General features: G+C 36.3%; 1 protein-coding gene and 1 long non-coding RNA gene across 2 annotated transcripts in view; one reads left to right on the top strand and one right to left on the bottom strand.

Moving 5' to 3' along the window:
- dlgap3 (discs, large (Drosophila) homolog-associated protein 3) overlaps positions 1 to 20,783 on the bottom strand; it is a 177,188-nt gene that overhangs the window by 63,179 nt on the left and 93,226 nt on the right. Inside the window, exon 2 of the mRNA XM_055219804.2 lies at positions 457 to 565. The gene's annotated coding sequence lies outside the window, so the exon portion shown is untranslated. The remainder of the gene's footprint in view (positions 1 to 456; positions 566 to 20,783) is intronic.
- Positions 12,947 to 14,465, top strand: LOC141351457 (uncharacterized). Its single transcript, XR_012359719.1, has 2 exons — positions 12,947 to 13,319; positions 13,835 to 14,465. It is a non-coding gene; the product is annotated as an uncharacterized lncRNA (long non-coding RNA).

Below are 20,783 nucleotides of genomic sequence, written 5' to 3'. Positions count from 1 at the left end.
TAAAATTTAACTGTTACAAAATTGTTCTTTAAGGTACACAATAGGTCCTTGGGATATATTATTGTACCCCAAACGTACAGCATTTCAATGTGTTGTATACCCATAAGGATACAAAAATAAACCTTTGAGGGTACCACGCCAGGTACAGTTTTGTATCTTTTTTGTACGCCAAACAGTTTTTATGTTTTTTTGAAAAGGATGGAAAAAGTGCACATCAAACACAGCAAGAATGAAAAGAACAGTTTCAAAGAGCATTGGATGAACGGAAACCTTTGAGGTGAGGTTTTCTGAGGGCATTACAATGACATTTGTGTAATCCCAGCCAGGCATTTGCTAGAAGATTGAAATCGAGAACGGCTTTCCATAAAGCGAGGGAGAGGTATCTTTTAAACCCAAACCGAGGGAATTAACAGCGCGGCGTGCGGATGTGGCTGAAGTCGGAGATGAAATACTCACTGCCTCCTCATGTGGAAATGGTGCTTCATTATCAGCGGAGGGAAACGGCGTCTTCACTGTACACACACTGCACGCTACTGCTGTCTGCAAACAGATTCCACTCAGCAATCTGAAGAGAAAGAGAGAGAGCACCAGATTAAATTACAAAACATCAATGCTTGTTTGTATTTTTATCCTACACTCTTATTTTGCTTACACGCTGTCGAGGGAAACATTGTCTCTTTCAACACTCAAAGCATTTCCCTGGCTGCAATGACTGTCTAATGTGCCAAAGATGGGAAATCGCACATGAATCAGACAATCAGCCTATAATGTGTTTCCAGGCTGGAAAGTAGGAGACAGGAAGAGGAAGTTAAAATAAAGGAAGAAAATAAAGCTGGGGTCAAGGCTTAATTGTCTATCTAAATCTTCCAGGTACCTTCGAACTGTTTTCAGAATGCATGATGGGGTTTAAAGAAAGCTGAGGGACGATGAGTCATGGTAATGGACCATGCACGATAGTCTAAAGGGAACCTCAAGCACACTGTTTAACCTCATTACAATGCTTTCCTTGCAACCAAACTGTGGGGTTTGCATTTGGCACTGTGATTCATTTAATGCAATCCCGGCTCGATGCTCTAATGGACCTGAGTCGTATAAAAGTTAGAAGCAGTTAATATGAGGAAGCACAATGGATGGTTTACATTATAACAGTGGAAAAGAAGAAAGGGAGCAGAAACTGATGTAGCAGTAATAGATGAAAGGGAAACTTGAAGCAGCTCCCATTGATTCATGACTGCATAGATTCAGAATAACTAGAACACAACTTTTGCATTGTTCGAGAAAGGCGACAGCAATCAAAGAATATAGGTCACAAAAGACATTTGTGCTGCCACAAGTTTACTCCGAATCTGATTATAGACAGTTTCAACTGCAATAACGTAAACAAACGGCTTTTTAGTAGACTTCAGTCTTTCCAAAGTAGACAAGCAAACACTAAGCTAACAATACTGTGTAAAATGGGTGTATACAATGTTAACTACAGATCCTTGAATTCTTGCCTGTCTGCAAAACCTCTCTTCGTATAGTAGTGATCCGTCTCCCATCGTCTTTAGCAAACCAAAACATTTTATTTCCAACAAGGTATTTGTTTCAAATATGAGTTTAGCCACTAGCCAGACCGATAAATAAATACAGGCCGTGTGCTTCCTATGAAAAATAAACTCCAGAAAAACGATGAAGAATTCATGTGCTTGTTACCAACGTTTGGTAATCATCAGCGTGTGCAGATGGGTGCTCAGCAAATCGAGAGGAGGTTTGGCATTTGTGTTCCCTTGGGTGTTATGGGAGAGTTTTTTTGCATTACAAATGTTGAATTAACATCCTATTCTTCTTTTGCCTTCCTTATCATTTTTGCCACTAGATTTTAACTTTAATTCAAAATGGCAGAGAAAAAAATCTGCCCTTCTTGTTTCTGACCTCTAACTTTCAACTGGTTCATTTTTCTTTATTCTCCCATTTTTTTTTTTAAGTTTGTCCTTAAAAGTTGCAGACTGTAATAAAGGACAAACTTTCTCTTTCCTATTCCTTTCTGCTATCACATTGCTACGGTTCACAAACTGTGCGCATCTGCTGCAGATTACCAATCTTTTACGGCTTCAGCTTTAAATACAGCTACTGGTACTTTCCTAAATCTGTTTAGCGGCTCAGCCCCTTTTCCTTTGGGTAATGAGAAGCAATAAACAGCCCCGAACCACTTACCTAGTCTCACGGTTTCATAAAGACTGAAAATGAGATTGACATCTATCTGTCCCACTGGTAAACATGTTAGACTTGAAATATGACCGCTTTCTTTATCACAGCATAAACTGCGGACCTGTTCGATGCATGGAAAGGCTTATGATGCAGATGTTTCGAAAGATTATTATGGATTAAATAAGCATGTATGTACAGTAAAAGTGGTGTAGAACAAGGTGGTCGATGCTGTTAAAATTAAAGCATAATTACTCGCATAAAATTGTTCCTGTACCTTAAATGGTAAGCATTGTGTTAGCAGCACAAAAGGTCATGGGTTCAATTCCGAGGGAATATACTTGTTTATGAAATACAGCGAGAAAGGATTGTCTTTTCACTCGTTTTACCGCCCCAACAGTGCTCACTGGAACATTCAGAAGCTTTGAAATGCACCTACAACCAATGCCATCATTATGTTTTGCAACAATTAGGATGCAAAGGTCTTAAGACAGCTCTTTGCTTTTACCCATCATGAGATGTGTCTTGTGGGACACCTTGGCAATGAGACCTTTTTGTAGGCCATCATTTGGGACTGAACCAGCTGATATTAATTTGCACTGACTGGATTGCTTTTTTTGCTGATAGTTTCACCTGTAGTCTTTGCTCTCTATGCCATTTTGCACCACCCTTTCTTCATTTGTTCAATAAGTTTTCCCTATGTCATTTCACATTATTACATATTACTTAATTTTGTTTCCTTTGTATGAATGGACACTTGGGTAGTTACCAACACCTGGTGAAAATTTTGATAACACTTTACTTGAAGGGGTGTTCATAAGCCTTACATGACACCTTCATAATCATGCAACCCAATATCACGGAATTATGTACCTATAGGCACATATGGACCAACGTGACAATGTCACGTTTCGCCGCGTTTGAGCGTGAGCTGTCACGCTTTTCTTTTTGTGTCACTGTCACGTATTGGTTACTCAACTTTTTTGTCCTAATTTCTTACCATTGTTGCTTCGGTTTAGGGTTAGATTTACATAAAATGACACCCTACCCAGACCCAACTCAAACCCCAACGTCAGGCGACATTTGGTTAAAGTTTAGAAATTATAAAATAATAACTCTTGTATCTTTTTTTTATAAACCAATACTTAAAGTGACATACTAATGCAAGCACCAAATCTAACCCTAAACCAAATGGTTTGAAAATAGGACAAAAAGTTGAGTAACCAATAAGTGACAGTGAAACAGAAAAGCGTGACATGCTCACGCTCAAACGCGGCGAAACGTGACATTGTCACGTTGGTCCATACGTGCCTATAGGTACATAATTTTGTGATATAGGGTTGAATCATGACATGTGTCATGAACATGAAGGAGATTTTATGCACGTATTTGACAACTGTCGTTAGGTGTCATTCGTTCAATAAAGTCATTTTTAATGCAAAGATGACATTGTTTTAAAATTTCTTTGTTTTGACAACTTGACATAAAACAATACATCATAACTTGTCATAAATTTGTCATAAACTTTACATAGCAGAATAATTATCAAACTTATGAAACTACCTAGCTTTATGGGTTAACCTTACATTATACTGTAATTTAAATATCATCAAGTGTTAATACTGTCAAATAATTTTAAATACCATAACAAAATTCAACATACACATCAAAATATTATTCTTAACTTTATGTATGTGCACAATCCATAACAAACTGACAACTTACAGAACTTGTTCTTCCTCACACAGAGGGTTCTGAAAGTTTCTGACAAAGAAGAAATTATAAAATGAATTATTATTATTTTTATTATTATTATTATTATTATTGAATGATTTATTGTATTTGTTAAACACATGGAGGAAACTTTAAAAAAATATATGAACTGAAGAATATTCATGGCATTGTTATAAAACTATTTAAAAAAGTATTAATACTTAATGACATTTTAATTACAAACTAATTTGGACCACTGTAGTTGAGGTCAAGAAAAATATTCATAAAGCTGTTATAAAACTATATGATAGAGTATTAACACTTAATGATATTTTAATGACAAATTCAATTTGTATCACTGGTAAAAAGTGGTCAGTTATGTTATCTTGGTAATGTCAAGTTGAAATGACAAGTTATGATATATTGCTCAATGTCATGTTGTCATAAAAAAGACATCTCAAACAATGTCATCTTTGCATTAAAAATGACATAATTGAACGAATGACACTTAATGACAGTTGTCATAAACGTGCATAAAATATCCTTCATGTTCATGGCACGTGTCATGTCATGTTTATGAACACCCCTTCAAGTAAAGTGTTACCAAAATTTCATGTCAATAGCACCTTTGGAAATATATTTACTGAGAAAAACAATGACGTATTCAATACTTATTTCACCTGCTGTATATATGTTGAATGCACTGTCTGCCAAATGCATATAGTAAATGTAAATATTGATTCCATGTGTCTTATTAATGCTAGTATATATTTTGTTATGTAGATGAATATATAGCACAAGCAGAAATTAAAAGGAACTGTGTAGGCAGGTAAGCTTAACACTAAAATAAAGATTAATAAGAAAAAATTAAAAATAGCTCTTTGTGTTAAATAGGTGGCAACCCTTTTACCACACCACTGCTGAAGATCTGACCATGATTTATGCTCTTACATAATAGAGAAAGAACCGTGAATAAGAGAACAGAGAGTAGAAATAGCGTATCTTTGAATATTACACTATCCTTTCATCACTAACCCACAGCCTATTCAATAATAACACAGGTGACTGTAATAATGTAATTTTCATGGAGCCAAAGGTAGGTTGTAACCCTGCGTTGGATCTGCTGCTTGCGCTCGGCTGCTGTGTAGATCAGTTCAGCTCACCTGCCACTGCGGGTTTTTATGCTAATGCGATCAATATCTTTGGCTTTGACTCTCCTTTGTTTTGCAGGGCACTAATGAGAGACTGCAGAGTCTTTTTAATTAGGGGTCAGCTAAACCATAGGGATTTCCCATGAGGCCGAGCAGGATGTACCAATTGTTGACGGGGGAAATACAGTATATAAAATGCTGACTCTTACACGCTTGATGTATGGAGTTTAATTTTCAAATATTATAAGCGCACACTATATACAACGGTGTGAACATCTTTAATGTTTTCCAAGCTGAGAAGAGAACACGGCCACTGGTTTTAATGCAGTTTGGTGAGCAATGGACAATATACTGTACACACACTGCCATGATCCACTTGACCTTGAATACATATATTCAGACCTAAAACATAATTACAATGCTAATTTAACACTGAGAAGAGAAAAAAAAGTTTCTGGCACGTACAGAGCTCAGCTCATCTCCCATTCACCGCATGTACTGCTTGACATTAATGTAGGTCAGGCTCCATCCTTGAACTGCATTGCATCCACGAGGCTATCTTTTATTACAGAACTGACTCTGCTTGAATTACATTCTACATTACATAAGCAATAAAAAAAGTTCCTGGAGATTTGGGGTGTTGTTAGAGGGGGTGAGAAACTCTTATTGTTCGTCCAGGGCAATAACATTTTAATATGACCTCCACGTGGCTTTCTTGACCAATCCACTGTCAGTATAAGGAGACAGACTTTGTGCTAAAGGGCATAGTATAGAAATTATTCATCACTACAGAACACAAGTGAAAAGGGAGTTAATTAAGCTTTTTTGGCCCGACTACAAAGGATTACAAAATTGGCAAAGCTTTCAAGTACAGATACTGTGAAAAATGGTTATGAATTAAATAAAAAGGTGGTGAAAAAAGTACAACATGTGTTGTTCTCTCTCTCTCTCTCTCTCTCTCTCTCTCTCTCTCTCTCTCTCTCTCTCTCTCTCTCATGCATTATTGAAGTATGCAGACACAGAGGTAAATGCAGGAAGAAAAATGAGCAAAAGGTGTTTGTAGTTGAATAGATGGGAGATGTGCTTATTCTCAAAACACGTGGCAATACAGTCAGGTGCAGGTTTTTGGTTCAGTGACTGAGGTAAGAGCTAAACATGATGTAATACTATGAGTTTGCATGTGAATGTAATAGCTACAAATGTGTGTGTGTGTGTGTGTGTGTGTGTTATGCTCATGGACACAGGTGTGTCCTGATTTTAAATATTTATGCTTGCTTCATGCCTTCTTTCTGTTAGTGTATTGGTGCTTTTCCATTGCATAATACCTCACGGTTTGATTTGTGCCATGTCGGGTCAGCTCACTTTTGGGGGCTTTTCCACTGGGTTCAGTACATAGTACCCAATACTTTTTTTAGTACCACCTCTGCTGGGGTTCCAAGCGACCCGAGCTAATACCAAAAACGTGATGCGAAAACACTGTAGATCACTGATTGGTCTGAGAGAATCTTCACTACCAGCGTCATCGCTATAATGTAAAGATTAGCTTTACCTTCATGCTAGCTTGCGTTGTCTCGAGCAAACCTGTTGTCATCTGTTCTTTGCTGTAAGTTTCCAAACTGCCTTTAAGCAGTGAAAAACATCCACAGGTTGACAATCAGGAACACCATACCAGACAAACAGTTTGTGGTGGCACATTCGCAACACGCACGTCCGCTTATATGCTTAAATGCAACTTAAATGCGGCTCAGCGGAGCGCGTCGACTGACGCCATGGGTGTTTGTACAGAATCTGTCATGTGAGATAGAGGTAGTGATAAACGCGATGTGCAAACATCTATTTGTGGTGGTCAATTTTAATTTTGTGGTGAACTGACAAATAAATGAATGTATGGGAACGTACAGTACAACGACGCTCTCACTTGTATGATGTCACAACAGTAGGCAGCGCAAATATAACGACACGCCTATAATCCCTCCCACTCTGAAGTGTTACTAAACTTGATGGAAAAGCCAAAAACCAAGCCAAAGTGAGGTGAGCTGACCCGACCAGACCCAAACCAAACCGTGGGGTACTATGCAATGAAAAAGCACCATATGTGTGTTGTGTAGTTTATGAGTTTCAGTTACATTACATCCGGTGAATTGCAGTGGATCCTTTACCAAATCCTTCAATGTGCTTGTGGCATACAGCCATTCTAAACACGAAGAAGATTATTATTTAATACCCTACCAGTTTTATATTCCAAACTCATCTTACACTTCACATTCAATTTTTCTAGTCTACCATCTTCTCCTTTCTTTTTCTCTCCTTGAGTTCTCATTAAACACCTTTTCATTGGACATTGAACAGAAACAAGTCTAGACCATCTTAAAGTACACTGTCCCGTTCATTGTTTGTCTCACCTCTCGCATCACTTTCCCACTCTGTGATAAGCGAGAGATCCCAGATTTTGTTCCCACATCGAGTCCCAGTACACCCAAACTGTCAACTGTACCTCAGGTAGGTACTACTTCAGGTAGGTAGTTGCTGTTTCTACTGAGCAGAACTGCAATGCCAAATTAACTAGGAATTGATATAAAGAAAGACAGGTACCCGGAGAGAGAGAGTCCTTGTCTTTTGGGAGATAGGGAATGAATGTTTAGCCTCACTCTCCAAGATGGCCCAATTATGTTGCAATTTTAGGCCACTTTACTGAAAGTCTGTACAGCTCAGTCCTGGCAAAGAGGATCTTTAATGAATATCAACATGCTCCACCAGAGCTACTTTGATCTCAGGCACATGTAAGAGAGCAGATTTTTACAGTATTTCAATATTCAGGAGGATCATTCTGCGATTTACATAACACGTGTGCACAACTGAGTTTATGATAGAAGATAGTTATATCTGTAGGCTAGAAGCACACCTTGTTATATTTATTTTTAACCTTTAAGGTGTCAAAGCAACTGCATTATAAAGTTTTGCTAACACTTTACAACAAGGTTGTATTTGTTAACCATTACATGGCTCGTTGGAATGCTTGATTCTGCCAATCGCAACATGTTGGTTGTTTCCAGAGATCAACCGCTCAAAACTAATAAAACACAGCAACCTGGATGCAGCAAATAATTTTGATAGGAACAGTTTAATATTACACAAAAATGAATATAAATATGTCTTTTAATAACATATATGACATTATATTTACAAATAATTTATCTAAATACATTGACATTTGAACATCTTGTCTTATCTTAAAACCGAAAGTAAACGAGAAGGTCTGTACTAGTTTCACATAAAGAGCAAATAAAATATATCAAATCAATATTTAATGCCCCTTGCCCTACTTATGAGGTAAATAGCGATGTAATAAGTAGGATCATGTACAGGCAGACGGTTTTTATCGTAAAATAAGCCCCTTCAGTGTGATCCCTTATTTAATGATGCCATATTATGAAAATCTGACTTTTTCCATGTTAAAGTGCTATAATTAGGTCCCCAGTGCTTTTATCGAAACGTGAAAAGATCATCCCAGCAACTTAGTTTTGGTAAACCATTCTCTGCAAGCATGTGAAAAAATGGCTCATTGAAATTTGGCTCCCCTTGTGATGTCAGAAGGGGATATTACCGCCCCTCAATCTGCACTATGCAACCACGACACTGCCATTTAGTGCATAGATGAACTCATTTGCATTTAAAAGGACACAAAATTGCACATTTTTGCTCACACCTACAAAGTGGCAATTTGAACATGCTATAATAAATTATCTATATGCTATTTTGGGCTAAAACTTCACATACGCACTCTGGGGACACCAAAGATTTATTTGACATTTTAAAAAAGTCTTGTCAAATGTCCCTTTTAATAAATGCTGAAAACTTTATTGTTCATTGTTTGATCATGTTAGTTAATACCATGTTACCAATGTTAACAAATACAACTTTATTGTCAAGTGTTACTCGAATATTAAAGATGCAATTTGTATTATCTGCGCCGCTACATGGCGCCAGATCAAGTTAATAACAATGACGTTGTTTAATGATGCTCTGAAGCAGCGTGGAATTATGGGATTTGTAGTCTTTAAGTCAACCACTGATGGCCATCAATCAGACGCGAACGAGAAATCACGTTGATGGATAAGGTAATCAAGTCTTATAAATGTTGCGTTTCATGACATTGTTTATTTCATTATGTAAGTTTATATGTGATGTTCAAAACGAAATTGTTAGTCATAGATGTTACAGTATTAGTCCAAATTCGATGGTTAACACAGCACAGAATTAAGTTTTCAACTTACAATCTACAATGATTTTTCACATAATGTATTGACAGTACAAATCTTATTGGGAAGTGTCTTAAAATGACCATTTATATTGCTGTACAATACCTCTTGATGTGCATATCGTCCGCGGGAAGATGCGCTGATTACAATCTACTCACTAATGTTGTGATCAATATATTAGCATACGTTTTTTGAAGGGTTACGAATCAAAACAACTCACCCATCGCGTAAAACACAAGCAGGATCAGAATTGCTGTCTAGTTAAATGTTGTCGTGAAGCTCTCTCTATCCAGATAATGCAACACCAAATTGATCCTGATTCTTACTCTCATTTTGTTTCAAACTCTTCTTGGGTCGTTTGGTTGGCCCGTACGCTTACGGGAGCTGTCTTTGCTGAAACAACCAGCGGCAGACGGTAAAGAGTAATCCATAAGTCCATAAGCAAGCGCGTAGCCCGACAGGCGCTAACGCATAGTTCCGCATTTGTCCACGACACTGGCTGCATCTTAAAACTAAGGCAGTGACTTGTTGCTTCGCTGCCTCATGAGGAAATGACTTCGGAGGCATGAAGGCAGCTCAGAGAAAGGCTTTCGGACGCACTTCAAAGGCAGCGTGTTTGAAATATAAACAGAGAGTGCCTTTTGTCATAACTAATCACATATTTGAAAACTACAATACTAATTTCTTGCTAGAAATGCAATTAAAATGTGTAAAAAGTGAAAATGAAGAGTTTGCTTCCAAAACGCAATAAATCAATTTTGGCAAATTTCGGCAAAAACGTGTTTTCTATACCAAGAAAGTGACAAGATGAAAACCACTATTTTCTGTTACAAACTTAGCATCTTCACATAGCATCTTTAGGTTATAAAAACATAAAAAATTCAAATCCATAATTTGATTTTCAAAGATTTATTATAGAAACTGATTCTTTTTTTCACAAAATGCAATAAATCCATGACAAGTTTTTATTAAAAATGCTATGAATCTATTGAATCAATCGCCTATAAAAATGTGCATTCATCTTTGCCATGTTATATTCATTTAGTTGACTAGTTGTACATACTAATTAAAAATATAAATATGGTTGACTTTGAGTAAAATTATGGAAAGTTTTTTATAAGATCCCCTGGGGTCAATGTATTATCATGACAGAAACTTGATGCTGTCGGCCCGGGCAAACAAGCACCTGTCTCCCGAGTGCCTCTAGATGTTGATGGCTTACGTTTCTTTCCCGTCACAGAAAACCATCACAGGTTTAACAATGCTATTTAAGTATTATTTTGTTTTTGTTTGTTTGGTGATCAAGAAGTACATATTAGATGTGGAAAACTAGGATTCCGTGTACTCAACGCGCCGCCATTGTCTGTTTACATTGCGTGAATGGTGCGCTGTAATCTGTGGAGTGGATTTATAGCATTCTGTAGAAAAGGGGGAGTGGCGTTTATTGCATTTTGGGAAAAAAGGGAGAAAAGATGACAGAATAATACGGCGGATATTGGATTTTGCGTAAAATTAAGAATTTACTTTTCAAATACTGATAGTAACTAATTTTTTTCAAAAATGGCATTTATTGCGTTTTGGAACCAAACTCTTCAAATATACCTTTATTTACACTAAATTTGTGTTCCAGTCGCTTTCTTGGCCGCCATTTTATTTTTTCGAACTCGACCACTGTTGTCATGTGGTTTTTACATCAGTAAAGGCGGTGACAAAGGGTCACATGGATATTAACGTCATTGACAAGAGACTGCACTGCCCCGTGTCAATGTTTTGAATGGAAATTTTCTCACGGTTTACAAGTAGTTGAAAACATTACAGATATTGATAGTAATCAGCTGGACAAAATATATAACACTGGCCTAGTGGTTTTTGGACATTTTACTGCAAATATCTTACAAATTGCACCGTTAAAGGAAGGGACACACACTTATAAAATGCTACATATAGGAAAAAAAACCAAATCACCATATCATGAGTACACTCTTAGAAAAGATGTGTTAATCGTTTTGTGTTAAGCTTCTAACATATTATGTGTCATTTTAACACAATATGTGTCATTTTGTGTTGATTTTGCGTCAAAATAAAACACAATTTATGTTTTTAACACAAAAAGTGTTGTTTCAATAATAACACAGAGATTGGTGGATTCTGGAACAACGCATTTAGTGTGTTGTCACAGAATTAACACTGTGTTGTTGTTCTAAGAGTGTATATGGGCATGATGTACAAATGCACACGCACACACAGCATTTTTTAAAACATGTAGGAAATTAATTGTCCTTGTGTGGACCACTGGTTGCAAAACCGGAACCAAACACATTTGTTTTTTTAAGCCATTGTGGGGACTGTCATCTATTGACATCTGTTGTTTTAATGTTAAGCTAAATATATTTTCTATACTCTAAACCCATACCCTTAAACCTATCTTAAACAAACCTTTTAGAAAAACCTGACCCTACACACATTTGTCTAATCCAGACTGCCTGTCAATAAGAATTCTGACACCTGTTGAATTTTTTAGTTTCACCTGAGGCAGTCTGCATTTTCTATTTTATACTATACATTTCTTCTTCTGCACATTGCATTTCTTATATGCGCCCTTCATTTTCTTGTCTGGACCCTGCATTTTCTTCTCCATTTTATTACTAAGGTTGTAAAAAGTGGTCTGGCAACAAGCAAAAATCAGTAGGAAATCAAACCTTTAATGCCAAGAAGTCTTATTTCCTGAAAATTACCACCCGCTGTTTCGCAATCACAGACAGGCAATTTAGGCAGCAACAAAACAGTGATTTATTAATTTCCTTCTTTTCCACATTGAAAACACCCAAATTCAGGCAGCAAACACATTGACTTTTTCTTTTCAACAATGCAATTTTCACAACACACAGTTTGCCTCAAACTGAATTTGCTTCACCCATAATGGAATAAATCAGATTTTGGACTTCACAAAGACAAAGCCACATCACAAGGCATAAATTATTTCATTCGTTGTTGTTCTTCACGACTTTACAGACCGCGTGACAGACCAAAAGTCAATAACAATGACAATCTCTCAGCCATACTTTCCAAATTTCATTAAATGTCCCTTAAACTGTGAGATGCTAGTCTTCAGTGGCCTAACTTTGTGTGGATGGTGTTTGAGAAATTGATTGTGTAGGCATTAGTGACAGAATATTGAAAATCTGACACTACTGCTTAAAGCAGGTAAAAGCCTTGGCTTACAGCATCAAGGAGGGTTAATAGGTCACTTCAGAACAAGTGGAAAATCTGTCTCAGCTCAGTGCACTTCTGCTGTCTACAACATGAAATCAAGTTAGCATTTCAAGACGTGAGATATTAAATGCCAGTTATATACAATTCATTAGACTGCTGTGTAAAACATCTAGAGGAAAATCTTATTAACTAACAAAAAAACATCAGAAAGTATCATGGTGTTACGATGGCTATTTAGACAAATATCAAAGTATAATCATTGGATTTCATGATATATATCCAACTACCATATATGGTGCAATAACAGCACCATTTTTATGAGATCTAAGGCTAATTTATAATCACAATATAGCTTATAGGCTTACCAAACATACAAAAACATTGTTACGATGACACATTACAATAATAACTACGGTGGCCGTCAGGGGTCACTGCCTTGCAATGAAAGAAAACACATGCAAATAGAAAAAACACCAGCAAATCAAGAAAACATCTTCATCAGTTTGACAACACATGCGCTGCAGATATCGCAACACATCCAAACACAGAAACGCGCCGCAAATTCCCACAACACGACCAAAAACAGAAACGCGCTCCAAATCCCACAACACATCCAAACACAGAAACGCGCCGCAAATTCCCACAACACGACCAAAAACAGAAACGCGTTCCAAATCTCACAACACAACGGAAGTGTTTCAGGGGGGTCACAAAAAGTGATGCACCGGTCTGAGAAGTGTTTTCGGTTTACATTCAATTCGTCCGTGGAGCTTTTGTGAGTTTACATCGATCAAATGTAAGTTTTTCTTGTTTATTTTAATATCCTAATTGCATATTTTTTTAGCCTTTCCATTATTATTAGCCCATAGACTCAAACAACTCGACGAAACACATAACAAACTGCGAAACGCTGTGTTAGCTGGCTTAGTTACACAAATGTCACTAGATAGTGTTCTAGGAGGACAATAAATACCACATTCTTCATTAAAACAAGTAAAAATAACGTGTGTGTGTGTGTGTGTGTACACGTGTGTTTCTATGGGAGGTTTTTGTGCTAATAATAGCTTATTGAACGTCTAACCAAACGTCTTGTGTGTGTGTGTGTTTTATTTTCAGGCAGCAAACATACTGTTTATAACTATATATAATAGTGTTAATTCAAGTTGTTTTTCATATTTTATTTACACATTTATCAGTTTTATATCATCTCTTTTATTAATGTCTGAAACTTGTTTAATTTATATTGTGTGCTATGTGATTTTACGAATAGTTAACATAATTATTCTGTATTTTGTCTTTATATTCTTCTAGGAAAGCTAAAGGACCTGCTATTACATTGAGAGCATCCTGACCAGATGCAGTGTGATATGGTAGCATGATAGAAATTAACTGCAAGAGCCTGTAGAGAGGGATAAAGTCTACTGAGAGGAACACCACTGCCTTCCTTTTCACATTTGACAAACTAACGCACCAAAATTAACCAGAGTTTTGTTAGGTAGCTTTAAATTTGAGCTTGGGGCTTGTGTCAGACTGGTCTATCATTGTATCTATTCCAGAGCAAGATTTCTACTGCAAACTAAATAAAAATTAAATTGCATTAAAAAAAACATTTGTTTACTAGCTTAAAACAACATAACATATAACAAATAACACGTTTTCTAATTGTAACACAATTTTAAGTTAAAGTTAAGCATCAGGGCCATAATTTGTATTTTTCATTAGTAACAGCTTATGTTTTGTAGCTCAACTTCTGACAGTTTTGGATGCTGGTAGGTGATAATCTGGTCATACAGATTTACAATGTTAATGTTAATCTGAGAATGGTGATTATTTGTAATTATTTCTCTTGATTCTTTGTAGACCACTGCATTGTATTTCATATCATATCAGCTGCATATGAAGATGCATAAATTGGATTGACATTAAACATCTTGTTCAAAGATTCCTCTCCTGATTTTCTTACTGGAATCGGCTCCATATTTAGCCACCTCAACCAGCTAAACCTTAAATGTAGTGAAGCTAACTACAACCAGAACATCAATCTTATCGCTTTGACATGTACTGTATGACTTTTATTTGAATGAATAATACTATAACATCTTACAATGTTGATACTTCTTTTTAGTTCCTGCTTAGAACTTCTCGGAAAGGACAATGCTGTTAATAAACTTGCAGTAAAGCTGATTGATTGCCTATTTGTTTACTACAAATACCATGGCTATATGCAAATACAGTAACAAAACTGTTTCTTTTCTATCATCCTTGGTAGGTTATTTTCTATTTTTATCAAATTACTTACATTTTAAGATTATAAATCTTGCTGTTTCCTTTTCTTCCCTAAAATGAAAGAGTGTTTTTAAAGGAATCAAAGAAATTCTTTTAAATATTCTCTCTTAAATATGCAAATGAAAAATGCATTTGAAGTTTAAAGCCTTTATTTTCATATGTATAGATACCTGTACAATGACATTCTTCCTTTTTATTGCCACATTACATTAAACTGTGGTTGTCATTAAAATAATAAACTAGAAAGAAACCTGTTATACAATATAATGTTGTCTGTGCAGTGTAAGTGTGACATGCTTGCCAAGTATGCAGCGCATACTCAAAAATGTGACCTCTGCATTTAACCCATCCCAGTAAATGGTGAACACACACGGAGCAGTGGGCAGCTATTCCTTCAGTGCCCGGGGAGCAATTGGGTTTAATGTGCCTTGTTCAAGGACATCACAGTCGCAACCTGCCGGCAGAGACGGAAACTGGAACTGGCAACTTTCGGGTTACAAGTCCAACCCTCTAACCACTAGGCTATGACTATGTGTATCAAAACCTGCAGTATTAAACTAATGTTTGTGTAGAGATTAAAATAATGACAGTGATATTGGGGTCAATTAATGTTTTTGACATATTGAACACTGAGGGCTGCTGGATAAAACGGTTCCTCAATCTTTACGTCCTGTAGCTTACACTTCTGTATGTATTGCCAGAGGATGTAGGTGGAAACAGTTTGGTATAAGTGGGCATTTTAACAATGGAACCGGCTCCTTTCTGTACTGTGTTCCTCTCAGTAGACTTTATCCCTCTCTACAGGCTCTTGCAGTTCATTTAAATCATGCTACCATATCACACTATGCATCTGGTCAGGATTCCCTCAATGTTAAAACAGGTCCTCCAGCTCTCCCAGAAGAACAAAAAGACAAAACACAGAACAATTACGCCAACCACTCGTAAAATCACACAGCACACAACACAAAACAAACAAGCCTGAGACACAACAAAAGAGATGATATAAAACTGACAAATGTGCAAATAAAATATGAAAAACAACTTGAATTAACACTATTGTATATAGTTATAAACAGTATGTTTGCTGCCTGAAAATAAAACACACACACACAAGACGTTTGGTTAGACGTTCAATAAGCTATTATTAGCACAAAAACCTCCCATAGAAACACACGTGTACACACACACACACACACACGTTATTTTTACTTGTTTTAATGAAGAATGTGGTATTTATTGTCCTCCTAGAACACTATCTAGTGACATTTGTGTAACTAAGCCAGCTAACACAACGTTTCACAGTTTATTATGTATTTCGTCAAGTTATTTGAGTCTATAGGCTAATAATAATGGAAAGGCTAAAAAAATATGCAATTAGGATATTAAAATAAACAAGAAAAACTTACATTTGATCGATGTAAACTCACAAAAGCTCCACGGACGAATTGAATGTAAACCGAAAACACTTCTCAGACCGGTGCATCACTTTTTGTGACCCCCCCTGAAACACTTCCGTTGTGTTGTGAGATTTGGAACGCGTTTCTGTTTTTGGTCGTGTTGTAAGAATTTGCAACGCGTTTCTGTATTTGGATGTGTTGTGAGATTTGGAACGCGTTTCTGTTTTTGTTCGTGTTGTGATATTTGCAACGCGTTTCTGTGTTTGGATGTGTTGCGGTGTCTGCGGCGCGTGTGTTGTCGGGCTGGTGGGGATGTTTTCTTGATTTGCTGGTGTTTTTTCTGTTTGCATGTGTTTTCTTTCATTGCAAGGCAGTGACCCCTGACGGCCACCGTAAATAACCCCCTAATAACAGCGCCTACTTAGTAGGGATTGCACAAATTTATCATAAAAACTAATACAAAAGGATGAAACATGGAATTAATTTAAAAAGCCCTTGTGACATTTAAAAAGAAATGCAAAATATTTGCTCTTTACTGGAACCTTCAGCTAAGCCATGCATCACTTGGCACAGACATTATTTTTAGTAAACACATTACTGGAGAGAGCTTGAGAAATGTTGATCCATCTAAACCCTCCCAGCTGGACTACATCTGTACTCCACTTGAACAGAGCGAGATTTGGCGGAGACTTCGTCACGCTCCGCCGAGGTCCGCCCAGCCTGCTGCTCTCAGATTTGCATATTCGCATATGTTTGTGTGGCTAATTACAGATTAAGGTGTCTCAGTATGGTCTGCTTGATTTAACATTTTACAGTTATTTATTATAAACAATGATTCGGAGCCTGCCGCGTGAACGAGAGGAATTTAGCGACGAATGACTGTTTTTGGGTGCATGGTAATGACTGTTTTCATTTTCTTGAGGCAAAACAACAACAACAAAATCATGGCAATAAAGATGTGGAAAAACAATATGAGTAGATTAGTAAAATGGTAAATACAGTGTCTGTGCTCATCATATCAGATAACATTATCCTGCTTTGCCAAACATCCTGAGCAGGGGTTTAAAGGGACAGTTTACCCGAAAAATTTTATTCTTTCATTATCTACTCACTCTTATGTTGTTTGAAACCTGTATGAGTTTTTTTTATTATGTTGAACACAAGAGAAGATATTCTGATATATGTAAGCACATAGTTGACGGTACACCATTCACTTTAATAATATTTGTTTTCGTACCATAGAAGTTAATGGGTATACATCAACTCATACAGGTTTATAATAACATGAGGGTGAGTAAATGATGACATAATTTATCTTTTTGGGTGGTCTATCCCTTTAAGGCCTGTATGTGTGGTTGAATTTGCATTGTAAAAATTGTTGGATCAACTAAAAAAGTGAGTTACCTGGTTGCCATAAAATCTTGATTTAATTCAACTTAAAAATATTAGTTAAATTAAAAAAATTTAAAATTGCTATGTCAACTAATATTTGTAAATTGAAGGGTTTTTCCCCATTAAAATAAAATGAAAAACTGTAATTTGTTTTGTATACTGCACACGGCAAAAAATTATTTTCAAGAAATAATTTTCTTAGTATTTTTGTCTTGTTTTCAGTAAAAATATCTAAACATTCTTAAATTAAGATGCTTTTTCTCGATGAGCAAAATAATCTGCCAATGGGGTAAGCAAAAAAAAAATCTTGAACATTTTTCTTAAACACTAAATTCAAGAAAAATTTGCTTACCCCATTGGCAGATTTTTTTTTTTTTTTTTGCTTGTTTTATGCACAAAATCACTTACATTTGATATTTTTGGTCTAAAAACTAGACTTATTTTCTTGGGTCATTTTGCTCATCAAGAAAAAGCATATTGATTTAAGAATTTTAGATAATTTTACTTAAAACAAACAAAAATAATAAGATTTTTTGTCTTGAAAATCATTTTTTGCACTGCAAAATATGACCTTCGTACTCAGTATTTTTGTATTGTTTTTAGTAAAAATATCTAAAAATTCTTAAATTAAGATGTATTTTCTTGATGAGCAAAATGACCTAGGAAAATAAATCTAGTTTTTAGACAAAAAATATCAAATTTAAGCAAATTTTCTTGAACTATGTAAACTTATTTCAAGACATTTTTTTCTTATTCCATTGGCAGATTTGTTTTTTGCTTGTTTTAAGCACTAATTTAAATAAAGTTTATATTTTTTGTCTAAAACTAGACTTATTTTCGTAGGTTGTTTTTCTCATCAAGAAAATACATCTTAATTTAAGATTTTTTATATTTTTAGTGAAAACAAGATAAAAATACTAAGTAAGGGCTCAGTCACACCAAAAGCGTTTATGGCAGTTGCAGGCGCCTTTTTTGAATGATATTCTATGGGCAGGGCGCGTTTGCGCGCTGTTTATGCGCGCCTAGCGCCTTGCGGTTTTCTGCCGCCTGCCGCGCACGCGTTTTTGAAGCGCTGAGAGCAGAGAAGCGCCTGACGTCATTCGCGTCTTCCATTGTCCAATCGAATGAGGGGAGAGGCGGGCCTTACGTTGTGGTGAGGGAAGTTTACAGTTGCTTTGAAGAACCGGACTCCACTCGCTCACTCTCTCCTGCGTGTTTGTGCACCTCTCATCCTCAAACAAGGTCAGAGCAAGCGCCCTCTTTTTAAAGTTTCTGCTAATATGACAGTTAACAGCAAAAGAGCGCTCACGCTTCAATATTTGATTGACAAGATAGCTGACTCGGTGGTTGCTTAGCAATACGAAAAGCCGCGCCGCACTGCTCTTTTTTAAAAAAGGCAGTGCGTCGCGCCTTGCGTTTGCAAGCGTTTAAAGCGCTTTTGGTGTGACTGGCCCTAAGAGAGTCATTTTTTTTGCAGTGTAATATTGTGGTATTTTTTTACAAATGACTTATCTATGAGCTTCATTATTATTATTTTTTAATTCATGTGCCCCCTCATAATCTTTAATCAAAAATCTCCTTCCCTCCTCCAAATGATCTCTTTTTACTTCCGCTCATATGGTATGCCAGGTGGGCGGGGTCCAGGAAATGTCGATGGCTGCGATTAGCAAATAGCAACAACTTCAAATGATCCAATCAGATCTCGATGGACAAATTAGAATCCAGCCCTGCCCTATTTTATTTCAGAAGCCAGTCTCATTCGGATATACGTCACCATGTGGAAAATAAGGTAATCGCTACTTCCATGTAATAACGACTTTACCTTTATTTAAAAAAAAACTTTTTTTGTGTGTCGACCTTGATGTTTTATATGATTCAGCGTGAAGTAGAGATTTTAGTCCATTGTTGCTCTGCCTTGAATCTTTTCTTACTCAGTTTAATTCACCCCCCTAATAAAGGAGTAATGCCATCTAATTGGAAGAACTGAGGCATAACGCAGTGATAAAAAGAGCTCTATGGAATATGAAGAAGTTGCAAGCCGAGACTACAGCGGGGAATCTGCACTGCAAGTTATTACTACTTCATAGTCGGTGATTACGACACCACTGAAAGATACAAAACCACACTGAGCTAAAAGCTCTGAAACTAATTAATTCTCCAGGATGTTTAATTGAAGTTATCTTTGGAGTCACATATTTTGGTAGTTTTGTGAAATGGTCTCTTACTGTGTGACAAGAAAGACTGTATCTCTGGGGATGATGACAAGAGCATATTGGCACTCTTTTGTGGAGCATACAGTATAGAGATATTGACCATACTCAGCGCACTTATTGGACATCAGCAGGGGGTGAGCTGGGTGGAAAGCTCTGAGACCTGTCAATATGGCTGATATAAGCAGCAATAGCCACATGATGGATTTTAGTCGTGTCTGGGAAGTGTTATCTATGCGTTCAATTGTAGCACACGGGAAGTCGTGGGGTCTTTACCATATACTATAGAGCTAAGTTATTCACCACCTAGAGTCTGATAGGAAGACTTTATTTGGCATAATGTCTGGTCCATTTTGCTGCTACCAACCACAAATAGTTTTAGGTTTGCGGGTCAATGACGTGACGTTAATTATTTTGTGTCCACATGGTTCAATTAAATGTAAAAGGGTTAAATTTCAAAATAAATTTGCAGATTACTTGCATACATTCTCTTTTTTGAGGACCAAGCCTTAAATTTCTGGTTTTATTTAATTTGGAAAGAATATTTGGGGGATTCTTGCAAAAATGTCAATTGGTGTAACTAATATTTTTTAATGAAAATCTAAATATATTCAATAAAAAATGTGGAATTAAATATAATCATCTAGTTTAGTGTAATATGATTTTTTTAATTACATTTTTAGAACATTTGTTAAATATTATTTAGAAAACAGAGCTGTTTTCAGCATATGTCAGGACAAATATTACAAAAACGCATTCAAATTTACATTAAGAAATAACTAATAAAATGATATTTTAAAATAAATTTTTACTTTTTTTGATAATTATGCTTACATGCTATCGAGATGGATAAAATATTTAATATTTCTCATTCTTTGGAGCAATTGGCGGTTACACCATTTGACATTTTCAGGTCCATTCAGTCTTAACTTTCATAAAAATGGTGCAAATGTGCCAAGCCCCTAAGGTGACATT

The sequence above is a fragment of the Misgurnus anguillicaudatus genome, chromosome 20 (genome assembly GCF_027580225.2).
Source record: "Misgurnus anguillicaudatus chromosome 20, ASM2758022v2, whole genome shotgun sequence".
Taxonomy (NCBI): domain Eukaryota; kingdom Metazoa; phylum Chordata; class Actinopteri; order Cypriniformes; family Cobitidae; genus Misgurnus; species Misgurnus anguillicaudatus.
The sequence above is the reverse complement of the archived record's forward strand: the minus strand, read 5'-3'. Positions and strand labels throughout refer to the sequence as shown.